This window comes from Otolemur garnettii, unplaced genomic scaffold (assembly GCF_000181295.1).
Source record: "Otolemur garnettii isolate 467f Iridium unplaced genomic scaffold, OtoGar3 scaffold00037, whole genome shotgun sequence".
In the NCBI taxonomy this organism is placed as follows: domain Eukaryota; kingdom Metazoa; phylum Chordata; class Mammalia; order Primates; family Galagidae; genus Otolemur; species Otolemur garnettii.
In genome coordinates, this window is record NW_003852432.1 from 202,163 (window position 1) to 214,034 (window position 11,872).

The window sequence follows — 11,872 nt, forward strand, 5'->3', positions numbered from 1 at the left end:
TGCCGTGGCATCACGCTCACAGCAACCTCCAATTCCTGGGCTCAAGCGAGTCTCCTGCCTCAGCCTCCCAAGTAGCTGGGACTACAGGCGCCCACCACAGCGCCTGGCCATTTTTTGGTTGCAGCCATCATTGTTGTTTGGCGGGCCCGGGCTGGGGATTCAAACCTGCTACCTTAGGTGTATATGGCTGGCGCCTTAGCCACTTGAGCCACAGGTGCCGAGCCATGTTAGCTCTTAATTACATGTCTTTTCCCACCTCAGTGCCTTTGCTTGTGCCATTTTCCCAAATTAAAATTCATTTGTTTCTGCCTTCAGAAGAAAAGAAAATTCATTTGTTTCTCCATCATCTTTGCTTGTTTCTCCATCATCTTTGCTTATTCAAATTCCTCAGGGCTCAGCTCAAATGATAGTTTTATCATGAAAGGTGACCTAAAAAAAGGAATCTCGCTTTCCTCTAACCCTGTCCTTTGGCTCTTTGCACCCTTCCTCTAATAAGAGTTACTATGTACATGTGTTACCCCTCATTAGACTCCAGGCTCTTTAGGGGCTTAGCCAACTTTGATTTGCCTACAGAGCCAGGCATATAGTAGGTAAAATTTCTTAAAAGTAGGAAATTTCTTAAAAGAAATTACCAAATAAATTAAAAAAAATTGTTGCCCTGGGTAGAGTGCCAGGCATCACAGCTCACAGCAACCTCAAACTCTTGGGCTGAAGCGATCCTCTCGCCTCAGCCTCCCAAGTAGCTAGGACTACAGGTGCCTGCCACAATGCCTGGCTATTTTTTGGTTATAGTTGTCATTGTTGTTTGGCAGGCCCAGGCTGGATTTGAACCCACCAGCTCTGGCGTATGTGGCTGGTGCCTGAGCCCCTTGAGCTACAGGCATGGAGCCTGCTATACATATTTCTTACAGTCCTCTAGGAGTAAGTTACAAAATTAATACGTTAGTATTTAATATGTTCATGTCCATTTTATAGAATATGGAACATTATATTTGTCAGGACTTAGTCATATTTACTAAGACAGCTATGACTTCTTTGATGATAAGTTCTTATGAGGCTTTTAATCCTCAATTATAATATTATCTCTGTAGGAAGACATAATCCACTTCCATTGCTTGATCCACACCAATTGTAACTGTTATAAACCACATCATAACAAAATTTTTCAGGAACAAATCAAGGCCAAAAGTGTATCTTACTGCTGGCGTAGAGGCCCTTAGAGTATTTCAGTCAGTGGCAAATCACTAGATTGTTAAAAATCCTATTTTTATTTTCTATGCAATGACTCATTAAATAAATGGAAGATGACTGCCTTCATGATAAGCATTAAACCATGAGGAAAAATGACTTTTTTTTTTGCAGTTTTTGGCCGGGGCTGGGTTTGAACCCGCCACCTCTGGTACATGGGGCAAGCGCCCTACTCCTTTGAGCCACAGGCGCCACATGAGAAAAAATGACTTTCAAAGAAACTAAGATTAGGGCTCGGTGGCTAGGGCGCCAGTCACAAACACCAGAGCTGGCAGGTTTGAATCCAGCCCGGGCCTGACAAACAACAATGACAATTACAACCAAAAAGTAACCAGGTGTTTTGCCAGGAGCCTGTAGTCCCAGCTACTTGGGAGGCTGAGGCAAGAGAATCGCATAAGCCCAAGAGTTGGAGGTTGCTGTGAGCTGTGACGCCACAGCACTCTATCCAGGGTGACATAGTGAGACTTTGTCTTAAAAAAAAAAAAAGAAACTGAGATTAGGAATAAAAAAATAAACACAAGTGAAATTTATCACTTTGGCAGGCTAAACTGTTTTAGTTATGGCATTGTTCTGTTTTCTTAGTCTTAGTTTTTTCTTAAGTTTCTTAAGTTTTAAAATATACTTCATTTGAACACTGTAACTTTGCTGCACCCTTCTCTAATGATTCTGAAATGAAAATAAATGTAATAGCTACAGTAGTTACATTTGAGAACTGAAGGTCTATTTACTGACCAGAGCTGTATTAGGTATAAGATATAGGTATAAGTACGAATTTTATTTTATTTATTCATTTATTTACTTATTTATTTTGAGACAGAGTCGCACTATGTCGCCCTCAGTAGAGTGCTGTGGAGTCACAGCTCACAGCAACCTCAAACTCTTGGGCTTAAGTGATTCTTTTGCCTCCACCTCCCAAGTAGCTGGGATGACAGGCGCCCGCCACAACACCTGGCTATTTTTTGTTGCAGTTGTCCTTGTTTAGCTGGCCTGGGCTGGGTTCAAACCTGCCACCCTCAGTGTATGAGGCTGGTGCTGTAACCACTGTGCCACAGGCACCAAGCCACAAGTACTATTTTTAAACTTGCTTTCATGTAATTTCATTTTACCATAATGTGCCTTAGAAGATATATCTATGGCAAGGGTAGGAATGAGACCATTGCACATTGATTACAGAACATTTGACATATGGCGAGTTTTAGCAAGTTCAAAAAGAGTTATATAAACTGTATCTGCTCCTGCAGGCTTCTGTTGTATAAAAATTCCCTGAATGTATGAACAGTTCAGAACAATCTTTTTTTTTTTAACTCCAAGAACAGTTCAAAGTTTTATGTACCAGATGTGTTCTAATAATGGTGACTTGATAGATCAACGAGGGTATGCCAGATTATCTTAAATCAGAGTGAGTATATGCTCAGGGCTCAAGGGGGAAAGACAAAGTTAATATTTCCAGGGGTCAAAGCCAAAAAACAACCAGGCAGTAAATAAGTTACCACAATAGTAGCATAGTTTTAAGCTAAAGGTGATAAATCTGGATCCAAGAATCACAGCCACAGGGCAAAGGATACAAGAATGTGAACCTATCCTTTATTCCTTGCTTGTTCCTAATGGTTTTATTAGACCTCAGCAAGTCACCTGATCACTCCCTCCTTCAGTTTCCTTATTACAAAATGAGGGAAAGGTAAAGAAGAATGTACTGTGGAAGGGTGGAACTGGTTCTTTCCAGTTCTAACATTCAGTATTTCCAAGCCATTTGGCTTCTCTAAGACTATTAAAAAAAAAAAAAACCTATTTCTTAATAACCTTTGTTACAGCTTATTATAGAGGCTAAGGTTCCTAACCACCTGAGTTCAAAGCTCAGTGTGGTCAATTATGAAGCTGCCTGGAATTCAAGCTGCCTCCCTTGCCCATTCGAACTTGAAATGCTAATACTACCACAGCAACTGGCTTTTAAGTCCTCCTCCTTACTTTACAACCTACATAATGTTAGGCATCTGACCTTTTAGTTCCTCTGTGATCTTAAAACTCCTATCTGACAGATACGGCAGATTCAACAGGAGGTATTATCAATACTGATAAAGAGTATACAAGCTTTTTTTTTTTTTTTTTTTGAGACAGAGCCTCAAGCTATCCCCCTGGGTAGAGTGCCATGGCATCAAGCTCACAGCAACCTCCAACTCCTGGGCTCAAGCGAGTCTCCTGCCTCTGCCTCCCAAGTAGCTGGGACCACAGGCGCCCACCACAACGCCCGGCCATTTCTTGGCTGCAGCCATCATTGTTGTTTGGTGGGCCCGGGCTGGGGATTTGAACCCGCCACCTTAGGTGTATGTGGCTGGCGCCCTAGCCGCTTGAGCCACAGGCGCCGAGCCAAGAGTATACAAGCTTTAAAGGTGGCCAGATTTGGGTTTAAAGGCTGGCTCTATCCCTTACTAGTGGTGTACCCTCAAGTAAGCTACACAATTTTTTTATTTTTATTTTTGGGAGACACAGTCTTGCTCTTGTTGCTTGGGCTAGAGTGCCATGGCCTCCGCCTCCTAACCAGATGGGACTATAGGTGCCCACCATAATACCTGGCTAATGTTTCTTTCCTTTTTTTTTTTTTTTTTTTTTTTAGTTTTTCTAGTTTTAATAGAGACGGCGGAGGTGGGGTGGGGTGTGTGTCTCAGGCTGGTCTTGAACTCCTGAGCTCAAGTGTACCTCCTACCTCAGCCTGCCAAGGTGTTAGAATTATAGGCCTAAGCTTCCCCATCTAGCCTCAAATCTACATTTTTAACAGCTCTCAGATGATGCCAATGCTGCTGGGACTACACTTTGAGAAGTAAGGGCCTAGATAATTTCATTTGTGGAATGGCCTACTTTAATTCATTAAATTCAACTTATTTATATATGATTATAATCAGCATGATCACTTTAAAATCCAATCACATTCTTTGTTTATAACAATGCAGTTGGTTCCCATGTTCTTAAAATAAAATCCAAACTCCTTAGCATGATGACATATAAGGCCCTTCATGCCTTTGCATATTCTGGAGCCTTAGCTCTCTGCATTCCTTACCTCCCCACTCACACACAAATCTTCCAAACTTTATAGATTTATAGCTTAGCTCTAACTTCCTTCAGCACGTAATTCCAGCTCCTGATCTAGGTCAAGAATCACTTCTGGCTCGGCGCCTGTGCCAGCCACATACACCTGAGCTGGCGAGTTCAAATCCAGCCTGGACCTGCCAAACAACAATGGCTGCAACCAAAAAACAGTTAGGCGTTGTGGCGGGCACCTGTAGTCCCAGCTACTTGGGAGGCGGAGGCAGGAGACTCGCTTGAGCCCAGGAGTTGGAGTTGGTGTGAGCTGTGATGCCATGGCACTCTACCCAGGTTGACAGCTTGAGGCTCTGTCTCAAAAAAAAAAAAATCAATTCTATGAATTACTGAGTACTCACCCACACTGATATCTATAGTAGCATGTATCAGTATTGATACTATAATTGATCATTTTCCTTTTTCCACACTGGAACTGTAAGTAATTTGAGGGCAGAGATAATGTGTCTTATTCCTGTATTCCAAGTGCCTAACATATAATAAATAGTTAATGACAGCTGGGTGTGGTGGCTCACATCTGTAATCCTAGCACTCTGGGAAGCTGAGATGGGTAGATTGCCTGAGCTCACAGGTTCGAGACCATACTAAGCCAGAGCAAGACCTCATCTCTAAAAATAGCCAGACGTTGTGGCAGGCGCCTGTAGTCCCAGCTACTTGGGAGGCTGAGGCAAGTGAATTGCTTGAGTCCAAGAGTTTAAGGTTGCTCTAGCTGTGACACCATGGAGCTATACGCAGTGAGATTCTGTCTTCAAAAGAAAAGAAAACAAAACAAAACAAAAATTAATGACTACATGATGAATAAAAAAAATGACTTAACTGAAAAATAGATAACTAGCTTAGGAAAATCCCAAAATGAATAAAATATAGAGCAGGCACCTGAAGGGTAAAAAGAAGGAAAAGAGAACCAGATATGAGTAAGAAAGGACAAAAGCATAAATAGAAACATCATTATAACAAAGTTATGCCTAGTGTAGTTAAACGTACCACCTTGTCAATGACTACCCCATTTAGTGTTTTTCAGATAAACAATTAAGCAATACAAAGACTATAGTATTCTAAAGCAGGCACCAAGCCAACTTCTTCACTCCCTATTAAGTCCTCTAGAACCTGGCAATAGGATGTGGACTTAAACCCTCAATTTCCCTGACACAGCTAATGGAGTGCCACTTAGGCCAGGGTTCAGTTTGCTGCATAGTTAGCACCTCTAGCTGAAACTGTCCTTAAATAGAAGTCAAGCTTAAACTTAAAACTTTTTTTTTGGTTATTATTATTATTTATTGTTTGGGATTCATTGTGGGTACGAAGAGTTAGGTTATACTGATTGCATTTGTTAGATAAAGTCCCTCTTATAATTGTATCCCACCCCCAAGAGGTATGCCATACACCACAACTCTTCATCCCCATTCCTCCTCCCCTCTCCCCACTTGTTCATTCTCCTATCCCCCTCTTGTACTAGGTCACTTACTGCCTTCATATTAGAATAGAGTACATTGGATTCTTGTTTCTCCATTCTTGTGATGTTTTACTAAGAACAATGCGTTCCACCTCCATCCAGGTTAATACAAAAGATGTAAAGTCTCCATCTTTTTTAGTCCATGGTACACATATACCACAGCTTAATCCATTCCTCAGTTGGTGGGCAGTTAGGCTGTTTCTACATTTTAGCGATTGTAAAATAGCTGCGATAAACAGTCTAGTGCAAATGTCCTTATGATAAAAGGATTTTTTTTCTTCTAGGTAGATGCCTAGTAATAGGATTGCAGGATCAAATGGGAGGTCTAATTTGAGTTGTTTGAGGATTCTCCATACTTCCTTCCAAAAAGGTTGTATTAGTTTGTAGTGCCACCAGCAGTATGAAAGTGTTCTCTTCTCTCCACATCCACATCAGCATCTGCAGCTTTGAGATTTTGTGATGTGGGCCATTCTCACTGGGATTAGATGGTATCTCAGAGTAGTTTTGATTTGCATTTCTCTGATTAGGGACAATGAGCATTTTTTCATGTTAGCTATTCGTCTTCTACTTTAGAGAAGGTTCCATTAATCTAGTGATATTTGGGTTGTCTTTTGTTGTTGAGTTCTCTATAGATCCTAGTTATCAAGTTTTTGTCCAATTCATAATATGCAAATATCTTTTCCCATTTTGAAGGTTGTCTGTTTGTTTTGGTTGTTGTTTCTTTAGCTGTACAGAAGCTTTTCAGTTTAATTAAGTCCTAATTGTTTATTTTTCTTGTTGCAATTGCCATGGAAGTCTTCTTCATAAAATCTTCCCCCAGGTCGATATCTTCAGGTGTTTTCCTTATACTTTGAGAATTTTTATTGTTTCATGCCTTAGATTTGAATCTTTTATCTGTCTTGAATCAATTTTTATAAGTGGTGAGAACTGTGGGTCCAATTTCAGTCTTTTACATGTGGCTACCCAGTTCTCCCAGCACCATTTATTGAACAGGGATTCTTTACCTGAGGGTATGTTCTTGTTTGGTTTATCACAGATCAGGTGGCTATAAGAGGTTAGCTTCATCTCATGGTTTTCTATTCAGTTCCAAATGTCAATGTCTCTTTTTGTGTGCCAATAACAGGCTGTTTTGAGCACTATGGCCTTATACTATAGCCAAAAGTCTGGTAGGGTGATACACTGCCCCAGCTTTGTTTTTATTACTAAGGATTGCCTTGGCTATACTGGGTTTCTTTTGGTTCCATACAAAACAAAGAATTATTTTTTCCAAATCTTTAAAGTATGATGATAGTATTTTAATGGAGATTGCACTGAATTTGTAGATTGCTTTGGGTAGTACAGACATTTTCACAATGTCGATTCTTCCCAACCATGAGCATGGTATGGTCTTCCATTTGTTAATATCTTTTGCTATTTCTTTTCTTGGGGTTTCATGATTTTCTTTATAGAGGTCCTTCACCTCTTTTGTGATGTATATTCCTAGATATTTCATTTTTTTCTAAGCTATTGTGAAAGGAATTGCATTCTTGTTTAGTTTCTCATCTTTGCTGCTCTTGGCATATACAAAGGCTACTGATTTGCAGGCATTGATTTTATATCCTGAGGCATTGCTGTATTTTTTGATCACTTCTAGGGGTCTTGGGGTTGAGTCTTTGGGGTTCTCTAAAGATAAGATCATATTGTCAACAAAGAGTGACAGTTTGACCTCCTCTGCACCCATTTGGATGCCCTTTATTTCCTTCTCTTGCCTGACTGTATTGTCTAGAACTTCCAGCACTATGTGGAAGACTAGTGGTGATAAGAGGACAACCTTGTCTGATTCCACTTCTAAGTGGAAAAGCATTCAGTTTTACTCCACTCAGTATAGTATTGTAGATGTTTTTTTGTTGATGGCTTCCATTAGATTCAGAAATGTGCCACCTGTGCCTAAATTCTTAAGTTAGAAAAAGATGCTCAATTTTTTCTTTTCTTTTTCTTTTTTTCTTAATTAAATCATCACTGTGTACATTAATGCAGTCATGGGGTACAATATGCTGGTTTTATATACAATTTGAAATATTTTCATCAAACTGGTTAACATAGCTTTTGTGGCATTTTCTTAGTTATTGTGTTAAGACATTTATATTTGGCTCGGCGCCTGTGGCTCAAGTGGCTAAGGCGCCAGCCACACACACCTAAGGTGGCAAGTTCGAATCCAGCCCAGGCCTGCCAAACAACAATGACAGCTGCAACCAAAAAATAGTTGGGCGTTGAGGCAGGCGCCTGTGGTCCCAGCTACTTGGGAGGCAGAGACAGGAGACCCGCTTGAGCCCAGGAGTTGGAGGTTGCTGTGAGCTTTGATGCCATGGCACTCTATCCAGGGGGACAGCTTGAGGCTCTGTCTCAAAACAAAAAAGACATTTATATTCTACATATAGTAAATTTCACATGTACCCTTGTAAGATGCACTGTAGGTGTGGTCCCACCAATTACCCTCTTCCCCTACCCCCTTCTTCTTGGGCTATAATTGAGTTATAGCTTTCATATGAAAGCTATAAATTAGTTTCATAGTAGGACTGAGTACATTTGATACTTTTTCTTCCATTCTTGAGATACTCTGCTGAGAAGAATATGTTCCAGTTCCATCCATGTAAACATGAAAGAGGTAAAGTTTCCATCTTTCTGTAAGGCTGCATAATATTCCATGGTGTACATATACCACAATTTATTGATCCATTCGTGGGTTGATGGGCACTTGGGCTTCTTCCATGACTTAGCAATTATGAATTGGGCTGCAATAAACATTCTGGTACAAATATCTTTGTTATAATGTGATTTTTGGTCTTCTGGATATATACCTAGTAGAGGAATTGTAGGATCGAATGGCAGGTCTATTTTTAGTTCTCTAAGTATTCTCCAAACATCTTTCCAAGGATGCTCAATTTTATTGAAGGCTTTTTCTGCATCTGTTGAGAGGATCATATGGTCTTTGTTTTTGCTTCTGTTGATACAATGAATTATGTTTATGGACTTGCATATGTTAAAACAACCTTGCATCCCTGGGATGAAACCTACTTGATCATGATTAATGATTTTTTTAACATGTAGCTGTGATCTATTGGCTAGGATTTTATTGAGAATTTTTGCAGCTAAATTCATTAGTGAAATTGGTCTGAAATTCTCTTAGTTGAGTCTTTTCCTGGTTTTGGTATCAGGGTGATGTTGCTTTTAGAACATGTTGGGGAAGATTCCTTCCTTCTCAATTTTTTGAAACAATTTTTGCAGTATAGGAATAAGCTCTTCTTTAAAGGTTTGCTAGAATTCTGCTGCGATGCCATCTGGACTAAGGTTTCTTTTTGTTGGTAGATTTTTTTATTGTTTCTTCAATCTCAGTTCTTAAAACTGCTCTGTTCAAAAGATCTATTTCTTCTTGATTAAGTCTAGGGAGAGGGTGTTCCAGGTATTGATCTATTTCTTCCACATTGTCAAATTTCTGGGCACAGTTTCTTGTAGCACTCAGAGATGCTCTTCTGACTCTGTGGCATCTGTTGTTATTTCCCTTTTATCACTTCTTCTTTTTTTTTTTTTTGGAGATAGTCTCACTACATTGCCCTGGGTAGAGTGCCATGGCGTCACAGCTCATAGCAATCTCCGACTCCTGGGCTTAAGCAATTCTCTTGCCTCAGCCTCCCAAATAGCTGGGAATACAGGCGCCTGTCACAACGCCCAGCTATTTTTTTTGTTGTAGTTGTTTAGTTGGCCCAGGCCAGGTTTGAACCCGCCACCTCGGTCTGTGTGGCTGGTGCATAACCACTATGCTACAGGTGCTGAGCCCCTTTTATCGCTTCTAATTGAGGTTATTAGAGATTTTACTTTTCTGTTTCTAGTTAATCTGGCCAAAGGTTTATTAATTTTATTTATTTGTTCAGAAAACCAACTTTTTGTTTCGTTAATTTTCTTGAGACCAAGTCTAACTTTGTTACCCTTGGTAGAGTAGTGTCATAGTTCACAGCCATGGTGTCATAGTTCACAGCAACCTCAAACTCTTGGGCTTAAAGGATCCTCTTGCCTCAGTTTTTCATTTTTAATAGAGACAGGGTCTTCCTCAGGCTGGTTTTGAACTCCTGAGCTCAAGCAATTCACCCGCCTCGGCCTCCCACAGTGCTAGGATTATAGGCGTGAGGCACTGCACCCAGCCATTTCATTAATTTTTTGAATGATGCTCTTCATTCATCTGATTTAATTTTGTCTCAAAACAAACAAACAAACGAAACAGAGTCTCACTTTGTCACCCTCTGTAGAGTACTAAGGCATCACAGCAACCTCAAACTCTTGGGCTCAATTAATTCTCTCGCCTCAGCCTCCTAAGTAGCTTAGACTACGGGCACCTGCTACAACTGGCTGTTTTTAGAGACCAGGTCTCTCTCTTGCTAAGACTGGTCTCAAACCTGTGAGCTCAGGCAATCCACGTGCCCAGGTTTCCCAAGTGCTTGGTTATTTCTTCTTCTGCTGGGTTTGGGATCAGATTGTTGTTCTTTTTCCAGTTCTATAAGATGGCTCATGAGTTTGTTGATGCACTCTCTTTCTGTTTTTTTAATGTAGGCATCTAATGTGATAAACTTCTCCCTTAACACTGCTTTTGCTGTATCCCAAAGATTTTGGTAACTTGTGTCTTCATTGTTGTTGTTTGAGGAATTTAACAATTTCCTCTTTTGGGCAGCGCCTGTGACTCAAGGAGTAGGGTGCCGGCCCCATATGCTGGAGGTGGTGGGTTCAAACCTGGCCCTGGCCAAAACAACAACAAAAATTTCCTCTTTTGGCTTGGTGCCTGTGGCTCAAGTGGCTAAGGTGTCAGCCACATACACCTAAGGTGGCAGGTTCGAATCCAGCCCGGGCCCGCCAAACAACAATGACGGCTGCCACCAAAAAAATAGCTGGGCATGTGGCAGGTGCCTATGGTCCCAGCTACTTGGGAGGCTGAGGCAGGAGACTCACTTGAGCCCAGGAGTTGGAGGTTGCTGTGAGCTGTGATGCCACAGCACTCTACCCAAGGGAACAGCTTGAGGCTCTGTCTCAAAAAAAAAAAAAAATTTCCTCTTTTATCTCTTCCTGAACCCAACTATTATTCAGCATAAGGTCGTTTAATTTCTAAGTCTTTGTGTGAGGATGAACATTTTTGTTGGAGTCTGAGTTCCACCTTTTGCTTTATGGCCTTAGAAGATACAAGGTGTAATTTCTATTCTTTAAATTTTGCTGACGTTTGATTTGTATCCTAGAATGTAGTTGATTTTGGTGTATGTACCATGAAGCGGACGAGATATTCCTTAACTTTGGGATGGTGTATTCTGTATATGTTGATTAATTCCATTTGTTCTAGGATCACATTTAACTCCTTTGTATCTTTAGTTTCTGTTTAGTGGATCTGTCCAGTTCTATAAGAGAGATGTTAAAGTCTCCAAAATTACGGTGTTGTGGAATATCATATTGCTCAGATCCATCAAGGTCTGTTTCATAAATCTGGGAGCATTTTAAGTTGGGTGCATAAATATTTAAAATTGAAATGTCTTCTTATTGTATTGTTCCTTCGACCAGCCATTTCATTAATTAAGATGGACCAGCATAAAGTGTCCTTCTTTGTCTTGAAAATTCTTAAACTTGAAAACAACCAGAATAAGAGTGGGAAGGGATATGCATTCAGAGCCCTCAATTCTGTCACAGAGGTGGGGGGTGGGGTGGGAGTAAGATAACAAAGCATAATGCCATTAAATAAGTGGAGAGTTGGACTTCTTGCTATATTCTTTTCACTTTTAAATAAATATTCTATTTAAGCATAATTTATCTACAAAAAGAAATATACAAATTAGAAAGTTACAGCTTGATAAAATTCACAAGTCTACATACCTATGCAACCACTACATAGATAAGGAACCAGGACATTCCCAGTACCCTAGAGCAGTCCCTCATGTCCTATCCTTCAGTTATTATTGTCACTTTTCCCTAAGGTAACACCTTATCCTAACACTATCATTACTGATTGGTTTTGCTTATTTTTGAACTTGAAATAAATATAAAATAAATACTTTTTTTTTTTTTTTTTTT